Here is a 17,929-nt window from a genome sequence, read left to right as displayed (position 1 = left end):
AAACAGAAAAACATAGTTGCATAACAATGTGCATTCATGTGCATACCATAAACAATAAAATAAAAGTCCAAGTTTTATAAACTGGATCACGAGATAGTGATGGAAAAGTTTCAGTGTGTTTTGCAGTAGCACCTTGCATTTAGACTGGCGAACGCAGCAGATTGAGTTGTTGTAATGAGCTCTAAGTGAGGCTTCCCTGGAAGGTGACTCGGAAAATTTAGTTGGTCTCGAATGTAGCAGCCTGTTTACTCGCTGGGGGTTTCCTTCAGATCTTATATAGCCCTTGTTTTAAAACAGCCTCACTGGCTTCCTGGTCATTTCCAGGCCCAGTTCAAGGTGCTCACATTAGTGTTTAAAGCCCTAAGTGATTCAGGCCCCAATTCCCTAAAAGACTGCCTCCTTCCCTACAAACTTCCTCAAGTGCTAAGATCAGTGGAGGGGGCCCTATTGGTTGTTCCACCACCCTCAGCAGCTTGGGGGTGGCAGTCCAGGGCCTTCTCTGTGGCTGCCCCTAAGTTGTGGAACCCTTTCCCACAGAGGTGTGACTGGCATCTTCATTATACAGCTTTCAGAGAATGCTGAAGACACACTTCTTTGCCTTGGCTTTTGACCCTTGAGATGTTTATTTTCAGGACCCGTTTTGTATCTGTAATTTTAAATTGCTTTAAGTTACTTTTAATATTGTGTTTTAATGGTTTGAACCTGCCTGGGACCGTGAGGAATAAATTGTGGTGGTGTGGTGATATTTGCCCAACATTTTATATATTATTGGTGAAGGCAAAGATTGCTTTGATTTTCCATAAAAAGCCCAACTGAGATGGTGTGCTGGACTTCTTACCTGAAGAGGGAGCCCTTGTTCCAAATTTCTTCCAAACTTGACTTTTAAAGAAAAGCGGAGAGAAGACCTGAAGGAAGGCTGCATTTGTGCACAGAATTCCTCCCACCCAATTCCTCTGCTTTTTTCCTTTACAATCAGATTTCCCCACTAGTTTTGGCAGATTTCCCCCCGGCACATGCTCTTTTATCTTCTATCTAGAGAGTATCTCAAAGAGTTAAGTGCAAATATTCTAGAATTAAGGGGATGCAGGTGGCGCTGTGGTCTAAACCACTGAGCCTAGGGCTTGCCGATCAAAAGGTCGGCGGTTCGAATCCCCACAACGGGGTGAGCTCCCGTTGCTCAGTCTCAGCTCCTGCCAACCTGCGTCAAAGTGCAAGTAGATAAATAGGTAGCACTCTGGCAGGAAGGTAAACAGTGTTTCCATGCACTGTTCTGGTTTGCCAGAAGCGGCTTAGTCATTCTGGCCACATGACCCGGAAACTGTCTGCGGACAAACGCTGGCTCCCTCAGCCTGTAAAGCAAGATGAGTGCCGCAACCCCAGAGTCATCCGCGACTGGACTTAACGGTCAGGGGTCTCTTTACCCTTTACCTATTCTAGAATTACAGGCCTTGATGAGTTATATTACACAAGTCAGCCAGTTAGTGATTAGAAGAGTTTGGATTTGATATCCCGCTTTATCACTACCCTAAGGAGTCTCAAAGCGGCTAACAATATTCTTTCCCTTCGTCCCCCACAACAAACACTCTGTGAGGTGAGTGGGGCTGAGAGACTTCAAAGAAGTGTGACTGGCCCAAGGTCACCCAGCAGCTGCATGTGGAGGAGTGGGGAAGCGAACCCAGTTCACCAGATTACGAGTCCACTGCTCTTAACCACTACACCACTGGCAGGCTGAAGGGGTTCGAGCAGCTCATCATGCATATAGCCACTAAAAGAAAGATGGCCTCTACCCAAGATGTACCTGTATCTAGAGGCACTGCTGTGTTTCAGGAGTCCCCGAACCAGATACCCTCAGGGACTCCTTACACCACGGCCCTCTGGCCCTTCTGATGCCCTGCTTCTTCTTTCTCCTCCACCATCCTGGTTACTCTGCTCCCTGGCACCACCAGACAGCCTAGGGAGGAGAAAGGTGTTCATTTTTTTTCTCTTAAAAAAAAAAGTTGCTTAACAGCTAATGCACTCCTCCTCTGCTCCATGTGGCAAAGCAGCGGCAGCAGGTTCTGGAGAGATCTCGCAGAGCTCTCACAAGATCTCAAAGAGTGCCCAAGATCTCGTGAGGTTTTGGCAAAGTCTTGCTGGAATCTGACGCTGCTTCACGGCCTTCTTGAGGTTCTGCCCCAGCCTGCCTCATGTTGTGAAGGGGATGTCTATCCACTGCCTGGCCCCCTAGGAAGCTATCATCTCTGCATGAGCCACAAGCAGCACAATCTTCGGGCCTCTGGTTTTGAGCCCTTAACAGCGGGAAGAAGATCTTGTCATTGTACCTTTCAACAACATCTGCCTCTTCAGCAATGGCATATTCATCTTGAGAAAGCAAAGAAACGAGAGAGTCAGGGTGGATCTACACACAGGAAAAGAACACTATATATAAGTCGTTTTAACAAAAGGAAAAAAAATCTGTATGTAAAATTGCCTGCAAAAGTTTTGTGCTCTACAGCACCATCTGGTGTTGCACATTAATAACGCATTTTAAACACTGTTTTTTGACTAGTGTAGCTGAGTCCTCAGAGAGGGAAGTATGGCTCAGGGGTTCAGGTGGTTCCCACAGAGTTCTCTCTTGAGTGCTGTGTAGGCAGAAAGACTGTTCACTTCTTCTAAGTTGAACTTAGCTAATTCACACTTTCCGAGACAATATGCAAACTGAAACAGAACCATTCTTCAAAATTCACACTTTCCCAAATTTTGCAATATAGTTCTTCAGTCAAGTAGTGTGTACAAAACTACGTATACTAGGGTAAGTGTGCAATAATGCATGAGTTAGTAATATAAACAAAAAAAAATGCTTTGTATTAGGGAAATTGCATAGAAAAATATGTCTGCTTATAGCTGGCAGCAGATCTGTAGGGTCTTGGGCAAAGAGGTATTTTATACCTATCCTGTGATCCATTTTTTAAACTGGAGATTTCATGGATTGAAACTAGGTTCTTTTGCACACAACACAACTGCACAACAGTACAGACTTCTGATGCTGGGACCTGGACTGCAGAAGAGATTTCTGCGAAAAATCAAGAATTTTAAAACTGGACAAAGATTCCAGAATTATAATCATCATCAAACAACACTGTAAGAGCTTCTCAATTGCCATGACTCAGTCCTTGCCTCCTGTTACAACTGCGGAAGTACCAAAGGTTGAGGCACTACAAGATAAGAAATTATGCTCATCTACACTTTCCCATTCATCTCCCATTTATAGTCCAATATGATATTTTGGTTTTGAATCACTATAATTAACAGTGCAAGTGAAACGATGGGAAATGACAATGTTTTTATTGGATTCAAGTGCTGGATCATTAATACTTGGCATACTCAAAAGCTATATGATTTACATAGATTTATAATTTCAATTTTCTTCCTATCCCTCCCCCACCTCCACTTTGCCTATATTAACCTGGAAGATTACTCCACTGCCTCTATGATCCTCAGGTGAGCATTGCTTTCCGAAATGGTTGGCTGCTAAGTTGAGAGGTCAACCTGAAGTGTTCATTTTCAATTACAGATTGGGCAAGAAAGGGATTTGTGCAGATTAGAAATGCCTTTTTTTTTAATCAGTGAGCAGGTTCTGCCTTGCAACTGTTAACATTTCAGAAGACTGGAAATCTTCCATGCTATGATAATTATCTCTCTTATTTCCAGAATGGCTGAAGGTGACCTTCAGAATCAGCTTCTAAAAATAAAAAGAGAGGTGGGGAGAATTGCCAATACCTAGCCACAGATTGCCAGAGGTAAGGCTTTCTTTTCTTTATTCCCTTTGGCACAGTGAAAACTTGGCCCCGTGAACCATTTGAACCAGGTCTCTTGTGTTACTATTTCAAATCCTTGGTGAAAAATATTTGAAGCTGAACTCTAGAAATACGTTGTACTATGCAAATTTTTTAAAAGTATATAAATCTTTTTGTCAGCATATTAAAGGAAGCGTAAGAAAAGCCCTTTTGGATGAGACCAAAGGTTCATTTAGCCCATGATCCTTTTCCCAACAGCAGGTAATCGAAAGTTTCTAGGAAACGGCTTGACTTAACCCCTCCCCCCCCCAAAAAAAATCCCAACCACTGGGTGGTTTATCAAAATATAAAATAAAACATTTGCATTGTCTATAACTCTCCTCCCACTTTAAAAAACAGGTATTCCAAAGCATTCAAAAGGTGATTAAAATGAACAGTGGCTAAAAGAAAGATACAACTCATGTGACTTCTACAAACAGGCTTCCCTAAATAAAAATGCTTTAGGCAGGCACCAAGAGGATTATTGTGCAATAGAATATTGTTGTAAAAAAGATATGTTGCTGTAATGCACTCTCTGTGTGTGCAGCTGGCCCCTGAAGAGTGTTTGCAAGCTGGAACTGGTACAAAATACAACTGATAAGAGTTTTGAGTGGTGCATCCAGTCAGAAGAACCATGTAACACCAATTCTGAAGAATCTGGGCTGGTTACTAATAAATAATATATATGGTGTTTGTTTGTTTGTTTTTGTTTGTTTGTTTGTGTATACATACTCCACCCATCCGGCTGGAAGCTCCCAACAGATTAAAAACAGACTAAAACTTCAAACATTAAAAACTTCCCTAAACAGGGCTGCCTTCAGATGCCTTCTAAAAGTCAGATAGTTGTTTATTTCCTTGACATCTGATGGGAGGGCGTTCCACAGGGCGGGCACCACTACCGAGAAGGCCCTGTGCCTGGTTCCCTGTAACCTCACTTCTTGAACCGAGGGAACCGTCAGAAGGCCCTCAGAGGAGGACTTCAGTGTCTGGGCTGGATGGTGGGAGTGGAGATGCTCCTTCAGGTATACAGGACCGAGGCCGTTTAGGGCTTTAAAGGTCAGCACCAACGCTTTGAATTGTGCAATACAATACCTAGTCCAATTGAAGATGTTATTGTTATTGCATAAAGGAGCAACGAAGTACTCAGCAAACCTCACCTGAACAGGTACAGCAGCCAGAATGCCTGTAGACAAGGTGAGTGGTTTGCCTTTGGCCTCTGCTCTGCCCTTTAAACTTTAAGCTATCACAATAATTGTTGCTTTTCTTTTTCTACTTTCTATGTAACTGATGCAATTATAGGGTGGACACTAACAATGTGAGAGGAGAGATCTCCCTTTATCTGTTGTTTCGCTTCTTCCTTCTCTTACACCAGGCATGTCCAGAGTCCGGTCCGGGGACCCAATCCGGCCCGTCGGTCGGTTTAATCCAGGCCCTGTGGCAGTTTATTTTCTCTGTTAAAATCCTAAAAAAGCTCAACAACTTCAATCGAAAAAAAGGTCAGTGTGGTCAGCCCTCACACATGTTTACTTCATCAGACAGAATATTTGAATTACACTTTGACTCCTTTTTACCAGTCCTGCTCCATGTGATTCAAAACATCCAAGAACCAAATCTTAGTGCTGACAGGACCAAAAACAAAAGCTAGGGATTACCAATGAAGGCATGTTTGGGGGACTTTAATTTTTTTTTTAAATATATATATGTGTGTGTGTGTGTGTGTGTGTGTGTGTGTGTGTGTAAAATTAGGGGGGGGGACCTCTACATCTAATACCTCTATTTCTGAGAAGAAAATCTTGTTAGCATAAAATCTATTATGGCATGTTTGATTGTCAGAGTGATTCAACCAGATTTATATGAAGTGATGTTACCTCAAGAGTACATAGAACCAGTTGCCATAACAACATCGAAGAAAACATCATATACTAGGCTAAATATATAATTGCCTAGCTTGCTAAAAATATCGAAGAGAAGAGAGCATTTGCGACCAACAAAGGACTATTTGAAAGGTAACAGCTGAAGGGTTTGTTATTTCAGTTTCCAGTTTACTTGATGGTCTATTCACTGTGAGCAACGCAGAAATTTATTGAAAAAACTGGCTCTCGTGGTATTATATTGTGGAATCACTTGGAGGTCCATAAATGGAAGGAATAATAATGGTAGGGATATAGCTAGCAAAACAAGTGGTCAGAGATGATGGGAATTGTAGTCCAAAAACTGCTGGAGCTCCAGGTTTGGGAACTTGTAGTGCTTTATATAGGGTGGTGACATGCCCTAGTTGTTATTTTCTATTAATAAATGTAAGTTTATTGCTTTGACTATCAGTGTTCTGGTCTGGGTGGTTAGTATACAATGTGTGAGAGAGGGTGCCCCATGTTTCTTGTGTGAATATACTTCATTAAGCATGCAGAGGCAGAGTCCTAGCTGGGCGACTGGCCTAGTGATCTCCAGGGACCTCTGAAATGCACTAACATCTTGGTTTGTGACTACAGTGGAACCTCAGGTTACATACGCTTCAGGTTACAGACTCTGCTAACCCAGAAATAGTACTTCAGGTTAAGAACTTTGCTTCAGGATGAGAACAGAAATCATGCCTTGGTGGTGCGGCGACAGCGGGAGGCCCCATTAGCTAAAGTGGTCCTTCAGGTTAAGAACAGTTTCAGCTTAGGTACGGACCTCCGGAACGAATTAAGTACTTAACCTGAGGTACCACTGTATTAGTTCATTTAGTGGTTGGCTGAAACAAGCGAAAGCCAGCGGCAAAGGCCACCGTCGATAGTCAGAACGTTGTTGGTGTCCTTTAAACCCACAAGACAATTAAAAATTGTACAGCATTTAACTCAGCATAACATTCCAGAATCCAATTATAGAAGGGAAGTTGTCGGAACATTCATTATTAAATGAAAATCATTTTATAGTTGCACAGAAAATAGATGATTTACATGGCCTGGATGATTTACATGGAAACACATTTTATGGCAACCCATAAAATGTGCAAACTTTCCTGTTTTCTTTGGCACTGGGGAACATGTCTCAGTTTCACTGGGAGCTCACACAGATGCATCAGTTCGCTCGGAAGGTTATTTACATACAATTGACATACGATTGTTTTGTTTAGCAAATGTCATGTCCGACGGAATCGGCAAAGCCACCGATTTATACCCAATAAAGACAGGAGTTGCCACACTACTTAATGACTCACAATAAAGGCCTTTAACAGAACAGAGTTTGGATTTGACATCCCGCTTTATCACTACCCTAAGGAGTCTCAAAGCGGCTAACATTCTCCTTTCCCTTCCTCCCCCACAACAAACACTCTGTGAGGTGAGTGGGGCTGAGAGACTTCAGAGAAGTGTGACTGGCCCAAAGTCACCCAGCAGCTGCATGTGGAGGAGCGGAGACGCGAACCCGGTTCCCCAGATTACAAGACTACCGCTCTTAACCACTGCATCACGCTGGCTCTGTAGGCAAGGGAAGGAGGGAAGAGAACACCTTCTAAATGTGCATGCCTGTCCAAGGGTTTTAAAAACACATTTTTCGAGTGTTAAAATAATTTTCTGAAAACTTTCCATCATTTGAAAACATCTTCCTTGGTAGTTTAACATTGTCCTTTGCTGTCAAACATTCTGGTAGCCTTCAAAAATGGGAAAGGAGTTTAATTACAATGGGAGAAATGTCTCTCAGCTTGTGGTGGTTGACATAACCGTGTAGGATAATTGCAGCTCGGAAGATATTTTCCTTAAGTGGCTGGACCTTGTGTGACCCTTTGGGGATAATAATGGCAGCAGGGCAGACACCCATGTTGAGTCTAGCCTTCTGAATTCAGCGGTGGGGGGGGGGGGAACAAGTGTGCTCTATCAAGCAAGGATAAGGTCACTGAAATAAAAATATGACTTTGAAAGCAAGCACTCTGTGGAATGAACAGTCTGTGGTTAACAGCACAGAATAAAATTAAGGTTAAATGCAGAAAATGGTCTGAGACTAGTGCTTTTCCTGATGTGAATCCTAAGAACATCTGAGGCAGCCCTGGTTTGAGTTCTCTCTCATCCAAAAGCCCAGCTGACTGGTGTGGAACGGAGATCTGCAGGTCTCGTATTGGGGCTGCTTAGTGGCCAGAAAACAGCTTTGATTTCTATGACACTTCCTGCTCAAGGACTGGCAGGCAGAGCTGAATGATAACTGGCTTTCAGGAAAGAACCAATAAGCCCTGTGATGAATGTGGTCTCAAAGATGCAATTCAGCAACTTTTGTAGAATTAACACTTCCACATGGAGAAATTATTGTGCAGATTTTCATTAGATATTTGAGCACAAAAATGGCAGACTGAGAAACTGCCCTGCCAGGCAGCTTAATCTTACTTTTCCCATATAGCGTATTTCTTGCTCTATAAGACTCACTTTTTCCCTCCTAAAAAGTAAGGGGAAATGTGTGACTGTCTTATGGAGTAAATGCAGGCTGCACAGCTATCACAGAAGCCAGAACAGCAAGAGGAATCGCTGCTTTCACTGTGCAGCGATCCCTCTTGCTGTTCTGGCTTCTGAGATTCAGAATATTTTTTTTCTTGTTTGCCTCCTCCAAAAACTAGGTGTGTCTTGTGGTCTGGTGCGTCTTATAGAGTGGGAAAAAAAACCCAGGGCAAATTTGTTGTCGCCATATACACGGGCACTGAAATAGAATTAGAGCAAGCATGAGCATCGTCAATGTGCCAAGCAAGAGGACCTATTTTCTTGTGTTCAAAAGCCATGCTTGACGCTATACAAATATTTCCTTGACTTGACTAATATCACTAGGCACAAGAAAAGGCTGCCTTTGGTCTGGCTTTGTTTTTGCATCAGCTGCACAGTGACTATTTTGTCAGATAACTGTCACCACTCATCTCATCATGCGTCAAAGGCCGGACGTCTCCTACACCTCTAGATTAGGTTCCATTCTTATGCTAACGCTGATCTGCCTACAAAAACCTGTTGCTATAAGTGGACGACAATTATGTGCAGAATGCTAAATCTCAACACACACAAGAGATTATTATCTTTGTCTGGGGACGGGGAAGTGAGTCTTCCGCTAGCCCCTCCAACTAAGCAGTCCCAGGATCAACGGGCTGGGAATAAAAGCTGAGCCACCCTGCCGTTAATTGATGGCAAACTGCGGGTTTCACAAGAAGATGGATAATAATTGATTTTCTCCCTTCCTCAGCTGTCAGGAAAGCATCTGAGAGTTCAAATAAACCCCCAGGGAAAGTGCCACTGTCAGCTTTGCTAGCGAAATGTGTCAATTGTAATATCCAACGAGTCCTTGGCAGAATTATAAACCACTAGACAGTAAAACAGGTTTGAAGTAGTCAACTCCTCATCTCTCACACGTCAACAACTTAGGCAGTGTGCTGTGAGAATATAGGGAAGGAAGGATAAAATGATTTCTAGCCCAGGTAATCCAAGGGAAAATTCTCTCTCAACTTCCAAATAAAATCTAAATTCAGTGTCACCAAACTCCTCCTACAGAAACGCTGGAAAAGCCAGTTTTTAAATGGGTGGAACACCTTTCTGGTCAAACGGAAAAGAAGCTAAAGAGAGCTTGTATATTAGATTTTGCCTATTGACTTCTTCCAGTTCCCTCTCATTTAGCTCAGCATCTTAGACTTATTTCCTGACTTTAAACATTATTTGTATTGACTTTTATTAAAGCAACCAATGATATATTATAGTCTAATACTATTACTAATGCTGTAGTCAGTTCCAGCTGCCCCATTATAAGACTAACACAACATCCACGTTTAAAATATATTGATAAGGCAAAAGAAGAAGACAGCAGCAAGATTAAATTAGAGGACCATTAATATATCAGTTTTTAAAAACATAATAATTTAGTGTATGAAATGGTCCTCCAAGCTTGACTCCCCAGTCAAAACCTGAATTTTCAGGTATCTAATCAGAGCATCAAAGCACATGAGATGTGTTATTAAAGCAGAGCATGAAACCCGACTTTGCATTTCAGATCCTTATTTTAACAAAGTGACACAGAAAGCAGAAAATGATTCCCTGGTTGAATATGTCATGCCAGCATTTTGAAATGACTAAGGGGCAAACTAATTTTAATGTCATGACCTACCCCAGCCCAGCCCAGATGAAATGAGTTTTGAAAGTGATTAAGTCCTTACTTGCAGAGCAATCCAATGGCAACGTAAATCTGGCACTTCAACTGTCACGGATCAGATTTGATTTTAATTAAATATCAATAGATCTACATACATTATTAATCTTCTCGATTATTGCTTCTTGGTGCCCTTTGAATATTTGTGCTCGCTGCTCTTTCCCCGGCTGCTGTATTCCTTCATCACTAACGTGCTGAATTTTTCTTTTACATATAATATTTTTCATTATTGCAGTTTCCAAAACCACATTCACCTTGAAATCAACATTTCCCTCATTCATATCTTACTTTATAATAAACAATCATTTACAACTTCCTTTCTTCCCCTTCCCTGCTTCCTTTCACTTCCCCATCATTTCTGCATGTTCTTCTATATCCATCTAGCTAATCTTTCTCATATCTAGACATGTATCTCTTGAAGTGTGTGCATGCTGAGTGAGACTAGCGTCGCCAGCAGAAACGTTGAGGATTGGGATTACGGGCAGAGTTATGAGCAGATTATGAGCAGACCCGCCTCACACCAGGGTTTCTATGAAGTAGCCTGTGGAAAAGATTTGGCCCAACTAGCACTTGTCTAGTGCCTACCAGATGGTGTGCAACTATCATCAGCAAGCAGGGTGCATTCAGTTTACAGATATGCCTGAGGAGAGTGGAGCTACCTCTATCCCATGAACCTCTACTTATGGGATGCTTCATACATACTGCAAACAGGAAAGGATGCAGATGGAGATGGTTGTCATTGTTTGCCTTCCCCGTAACAGGCAAAAATCATACAGGAGGAGCAAGCACCAAATGAGCATTTCCCAGCTCGCAAAACTTTGTATTGCTAGGAAAGCTATACGAAGCTTCGCTGAAATGCAGACAGGTATTTGTGCTTCAAAAGAAATGAGTTTTCAAGAGAGCCCCACAGAAGAAGAGGGCCTTTCAGGATCTTGTCAGTGGAGGGCACTTTCTCTGGAAAGATAAGACCTTCTGCAGATGTTAAGTGGTGGGATTTCACCATGATTTTACCATTATAACTGGCACTGAGCATCTGCCACAGGAAACCCCTTGCTTGGCAACATGGCCTGCTATGGAGGGATGTTTGTGTGTGTGTTTATCCCAAGGTGTAAAATTATCGAATTTTCTATCATCAAATGTGAAGCAGCAATGTATCCGTCTTTCAGATTTGACGTCCGGCAATTGGTGAAATTCTTTTTTGTGTGTGTCAGAATTGCAGCTTTCAGTTGTCACACTCACTGATGATGTTATGGTGAAAACAAATCCCACCCACAATCCATCTCCAAACCCCTAAACTCATCTCATGTACTTGACATTAACTTAACTCATTGCCTACACATCAATCATTAGAACTAATGTGAGTTATTGGCTGCGTGTTTCAGTACAACTAGTGGGAACTTCATTATCAAGCCTGACAATATGATAAACCTGCTAATCAGAACTCTTATTTAAGCATTATCCATCTTTTCTGCAAAACTCTACTCAGATGCTACAGCTACCCTCCCAAAATAAAAGTATTGATCTTCTAGAATCAAACAGGGTTACATATCTGCATGAATCACCTGAAAGAATTTCTAAGCAGCTCCTAAACAGACCCTGCTTATAATCCCACCAGATGGGATATGAACCCCTGGGAAATAGGATTTGCAGAAGGAAATGGGCCCCTTGATTTCATCCAACAGGATGGTTCTCATCAGAAGCACCAGTGCCTTCCCTTCCTTCTAACAACAGCAAAACGAAAACCTCTGTCTAGAGATGCTTAGAAATCAAAGGCCAGTTTATACAACCAGTAGAAAAACTGGACTGTACAACTTCAGGCTGCAGGTAGCAAGGGTGTATTGCATGTTCAAAATCCCTGCTCACAGACAACTAACATGACAGGGTGAGTTTTCTCCCCCCACCTTCTCCCCAATAAAAATTCTTCTTCTATGAGTAGGACTTACCTTTATGGTCCAGCAAGCATTCAGATATTAAAATCTGTGGTTTGATCTGCTCATAGAAAAATGGTGCTAGGTTTCATCACTTCATATTTTCTGGAACAGCTGAAAATTCCTAAAGTGGTACAATTTAGGCAGGGGTGCCTAGCGGGTGGGGGCAGCTAAGATTTACTGCATTATCAAAAAGCTGATGGAACTAGATCATCTGTGACTGGATTAAAGACTTTCTGAGGGACCGGAAACATACAGTGAGGATTGGGCCTGTTATATCTACCTCCCTGAAGCTCAGCACTGGCACCCCACAGGGATGCGTGCTGAGTCCCTACCTGTACTCATTGTATACATATGACTGTATTTCATCTGATCCATCCACTGCAATTATTAAGTTTGCAGGTGATACTACCATAATGGGTCTAATTACAGGTGGAGATGAATCAGCGTACTGGGGGGAGGTTCAAAAAGTAGAATAACTTGCACCTAAATATTATCAAGACATAGGAGATGGAGTTGGATCTTCGGAGGAAGAGAGGGGAACTAGCCCCATTGTATATCAGAGGGGGGGTTGTGTGGAGAGAGTCTCTTCCTTTAAATTCCTGGGAGTTTACCTTAGTGAAGACCTCACTTGGAAAAACAATAGAACGCAGGTGGTTAGGAAGGCCCAACAGAGACTCCATTTTCTCAGGGTCTTGCAAAAGAACAATGTTAAACAACAATTGATGACCTTCCACAATAGAAAGTGTCCTCTCCTATTGTATCACAGTGTGGTACGTTGGCTTGACAGCCACAGATAGAAAGTCTTTACAGAGGGTGGTGAACACAGCACATTATATCATGGGCTGTTCCCTGAGCCCGCTAGATGACATCGCAAGGGATCGTTGCCTTAGGAGAGCGAGAAAAATTCTCATGGACGATTCACACCCCGGCCAGCACCTCTTTAAACTTCTACTCTCGGGCAGAAGATATAGAAGTATAATCAGTCGTACCAGCAGGCTAAAAAAACAGTTTCTATCTGTGGGCTGTCAGGCTGCTGAACGGAAAATAATATAGTGCAACTGACTTTCGGAGTTGGTGTGTTGTGCGACAAGCACACAGAGTGCAATGAGATTGAGTGTTTGTGGGGGGGAGGTCCGGTTAATTTCATTATACATAGGTTGTACATTGACAATAAAGGTATTCTTTATTTTATTTATTGCTTATTTGTTTATTTATTTCACTACAATGAAAATGCATTTTAATTTGGTACCTAGATGTTCATTCTAAAGCCAATATTTAAGATGTTCTTTGGTAAGGCATAACTAGAAGCTGGTGAATCTGTCCGGGGTTTTTCTGTTTCCCATTTCTCCAATCTTAAACTCGGTTTTCCACATTTCTATAACAGTGATTTATTTATTTTAACCTTCATGAAATCATCAGCATTTTAGTAGAAATTTCTCCCAATATACACATTTTTCTAAGCAATTTCCCCCAAAATAATGCAGTTTGGTATGTTATTTTCACTAATGTAAGTGTTTGGGGTTTTGTTTTGTTTTTGCACATTTTAAATATATGCAATTTGGTTTTACACATTATTTGGCTGGACAGCTGACTTGAAAAATTCAGAAAATTGCACATATTGTCTCAGAAATGATGACTTAGGTAGGTTCACCATTAAATGCAAATTGAATCAATTTTCTCCCCCACCCCTGGACAAAATGCAGGCATGGAAACAACATTTATCAGTGCTTCTAGCTAAATAAAACACCAAAGTTTAAAAGGCAATAATTTCTAGAGTTGCCACCTCCTGCCATTGCAGCAAGTGTCTTTACTACTTTTTGTGTTACTTTTGTTCTTATTGTAGTTATGTTTTAATCTCCATTTCCCACTTTTAGATGACAAAAAGGCAAAGATAGAGGGAAACTGACTAAGAGCGGAATGTTAGAACTGACCTTCAGGCATGCTTTTAAAGCCCCATGATGGCCTGTTGGCTTGAGACATCAAACTGCTTCAGAATGCAGAGTTTGACCATGACTTTTTGTCTGAGGAGAACAATTTACATAATATACAGCAGGGCTGTCCAACTTCCAAGAGACTGCGATCTACAACCACTATAAAAAAACTGGCAGTGATCTGCCCAGAGTTAGACAGCCCTGATATACAGATTGCGCTGCGGGCAGCATGAAAAATTCAACGGCTCCCATCTTCTCAGCCAAATACCCTTTCAAGTTGTTCTCCTCATCCAGCTCTCCCTGGGCCTTGTTTGTGTGTTGGAGATGGACTCAGACAAGCCAACAGGAGCGGAGCTCTGGTGTTTTCATCACCTTTGGCCCCTGGGGCATGAGAGGTTAATTACCGTTTTGTTTGCAAGACATCGGCTGTTGCTTTTTATTTGTACAAACTTGTTTGAACACCATGCAAAAAAGAAGAAGGAAAAAACCCACTACCACGGATACATCCCTAGGAGCACTTATCTGGCTCAGATCTGCAAATTGTCCCTAGCAGATGATTAGCTCATTCAGAGGAACATAAGAAGAACTTGCTTGGTCATCCCAGTTGCTTATCTTGTCCAGCAACCTGTTTGGCCCAGGATACCTGAAGGAGCGTCTCCACCCACATCGTTCAGCCTGGACACGGGGGTCCATTTCTGAGGGTCTTCTGGTGGTTCCCTCCCTGCGAGAAGTGAGGTTACAGGGAACCAGGCAGAGGGCCTTCTCGGTAGTGACACCTGCCCTGTGGAACGCCCTCTCATCTGGTGTCAAGGAAATAAACAACTACCTAACTTCCAGAAAACATCTGAAGGCAGCCCTGTTTGGGGGAAGTTTTTATGTTTGATATTTTATCATGTTTTTAATACAGTGGTACCTCCGGTTACGTACTTAATTCGTTCCGGAGGTCCGTTCTTAACCTAAAACTGTTCTTAACCTGAAGCATCACTTTAGCTAATGTGGCCTCCTGCTGCTGCTGCTGCACCGCTGCTGCGCGATTTCTGTTCTCATCCTGAAGCAAAGTTCTTAACCCGAGCTACTATTTCTGGGTTAGCGGAGTCTGTAACCTGAAGCGTATGTAACCTGAGGTACCACTGTATTCTGTTGGGAGCCGCCCAGGGTGGCTGGGGAAACCCAGCCAGATGGGCAGGGTATAAAAATAAATTATTACTTTATTATTATCACAGTGGCCAACTAAACATGATGGCTAGTAGCCATTGATAGCATTCTGCTCCACTAAAATTATCCAGGTTGGTGGCCACCACATCTTGTTGGGGGGCAAAAACCATAGTTCAACTATGCTTCATTTTGTCTGTCCTGAAGAGAGGTGCCAATATGCGAGGGTGATGGGGGGGCAGTGTCACAAGCAACGTCACCATGCAACGTCACCATGTCACGTGCATGACACCAGGCATAGGGAGGAGCCAGAGCTGGGCGGGCTTTGGGAAGGTGGTGAGAAGGTTCTTGGACCCCAGAGCATCACGCCTCTCCCCCTAAGCCAGGCAGAAGTTTCCAGGGCTTTGGGAAGGAGGTGCCAGGCCTCTGACAGTATGCTGAAGCCTTCCTGCCTCCTTCAAAGCTCTGTGCTTGGGGGACATCGGAGGGGCCTGTTAGGCTGCAGTTCCGTTCCACCTTTAGAACAGGCATGTGGAGTTGTTGTATGTCACATGTCTGTTTACTTCCAGCACAGTTTGCTGGGAACTTCCATTGTATATTGCTTTTGCTGTACTGCTGTTTTGCTTGGACACGAAGGAAAGCAGACATGTTTTTCTTTTGTCCCGCTGCTGAATAAATGCTGTAAATATGCTTAAATATGCTATTTCCATAGCAAAGAGTTCTTATCTCTGCTGGATTGCGTGCTCAGTCTCTGAAGGTTTCTGAGGCTTGAGTCGCAGTTTTGATGCTGTTCTGAGACCCGGAGTTTTGCCCGGCTGCTGGCCGGTGGGCTGGAGCCAGCTGGGAGCCTGTCAAATGCCCCTGTCTCCCCGGCAGCATCCCAAAAAGCCCTACTCCAAAAATATTGGGGGGGGGGAGGCTTGGCACCTTGAAGCCGGTGCCCCAGTCCTGAATCTTCCAACAGTCAGTGTCAATGAATGTCCCCAAAATCTTGTGTTATGAGAGAGGGTTCATTTGTTTTGATTAGGACACACTAGTTACCCTGAAATGCTTCTGGGAGATAATATATAATGAGTTGAAATTTTTTTTGAAATTTATAAAGAAACCAGAACCATTTTTATTGGGCATTGTGGGGAGTAATATAAATAGAAAGGAATGTAAGCTCTTTTTATATGCAATAACAGCAGCAAGAATATTATTGGCCCAAAAGTGGAAGCAAGAAGAGTTACAGTCGATTGAAGAATGGAGGATGAAGTTAATGGACTATGCAGAATTAGATAAACTAACAGGAAGGATTCGAAACCGGTGAGACCAGAAATTCACGGAAGACTGGAGTAAATTTACGGACGATTTGAAAAGTAATTGTGAAGAACAGACGTTTGTAGGGTTTTATGAGGAGTATTATTAGAAGTATTGTAAAAATGGAGAAGGGGGAGGATGATTTGTTAAGAGATGTAAAGGCAATATAAAGTTAAGAAATGCATAAGAAGTGATTAAAACGGTGGATCATCAGAGGTGCTGAAGGAAGTCCAGAAAGATTGTATAGGTTTTGTGGTACATTTTATAATTTATATGTTAAAATTAATTTTAAAAAATATGTATATAAAAAAGGATACACTAGTTACCCAAAGTTTAGGTAACAGTTTTATTTTTAAATATTCCTGCACTAAGCTCTAATGATAGCCCAGAATTTACAGTGGTGCCTCGCAAGACGAAAAGAATCCGTTCCGCGAGTCTCTTCGTCTAGCGTTTTTTTGTCTTGCGAAGCAAGCCCATTAGCGTCTTAGCGGATTAGCGCTATTAGCGGCTTAGCGGCTTTTAGCGGCTTAGCGGATAAGCGGCTTAGAAAAAGGAGGGGGAAAGGGGAAAAAAGTCGGAAAAACTCGCAAGATATTTTCGTCTTGCGAAGCAAGCCCATAGGGAAATTCGTCTTGTGAAGCACCTCCAAAACGGAAAACCCTTTCGTCTAGCGGGTTTTTCGTCTTGCGAGGCATTCGTCTTGCGGGGCACCACTGTAGACTATTCTTTGACAACCTCACCGTACCTATTTTCACTTTTTCCAAAAGTAAAGCAACTGCCTTGCATCTCAGAGTGGCTGTCTTAGAGTCTGTTCCAATGCTTTGAAATTCTCCACGTGGAACAATCCTATGGAAACATCCATGTGGCAAAAATGTTGCATAAACCAGCACGGCCACATTGACAAAAGATGTTGTAAGAGTCCAAACACAGGGAAGTGTTTGGCTTCTAATGTTAAGAAAGGGGTTTAGGATCATTTGCATGATTACAAAACACGACATTCTCACATCAATTGCATTTAAAGACTGCCATCTTGTGTTTAAAAATATTTTTGTTTGATTAGAAGATCCAGGTTTTATACTCTGCTTTTGAAAACTCCACACTATGTGGGTATCATTTTGAGATGCGTCACAAGTACTGACACCCTGAAATCTATCTGTACTTTTTTCTCCCTGAGATCAAGAGAAGCTTTAGTGGGATTTTAGTTGGGAAAATGGCATAAGAAAAATTATTGTCAGGTGATGAAGTGGCTAGGAGTGGTGGTTTTCTTTACTTCTAGCTGCCTCTCTGAAGCCCCGCAGCTGGCGCAGAGGAACTGCCTGTGGTTGAAACATACAAAAGGGAAAAATAATTCAAAATTTCTGCAGCAGAAAATGCATTTTGGATGAATGCATTGGGAAGGCAAATCTGTACAAAGCATCAGCCTAATCTGGTGTTATGAAATGTTTCTTTTAAAAAAGAGCAATGATCCAGGCAAGATGACTTTGAAGGTGCACGTTGTCAATCAACAGTCTCATTAGCAAGACACTTTGCTGCACTGTCAAGCAAGCAGCAAAGCACAAACTTAAAAAAGCAGTAAAAACACAAACAAACAAAAACAATATACCAGAAAAAGCACCAGATTAGGTTATTTACCAGACAGATGAATCCTATCATAATC

The 17,929-nt window shown here is 42.3% G+C and overlaps 1 protein-coding gene across 1 annotated transcript in view; it reads left to right on the top strand.

The window, feature by feature from the left end:
- LOC310844094 (mediator of RNA polymerase II transcription subunit 22-like) overlaps positions 1–17,929 on the top strand; it is a 304,807-nt gene that overhangs the window by 96,190 nt on the left and 190,688 nt on the right. The window lies entirely within an intron of this gene.

This window comes from Podarcis gaigeae (assembly GCF_964106915.1).
Source record: "Podarcis gaigeae genome assembly, chromosome: 4".
NCBI classification, from domain to species: domain Eukaryota; kingdom Metazoa; phylum Chordata; class Lepidosauria; order Squamata; family Lacertidae; genus Podarcis; species Podarcis gaigeae.
The sequence above is the reverse complement of the archived record's forward strand: the minus strand, read 5'-3'. Positions and strand labels throughout refer to the sequence as shown.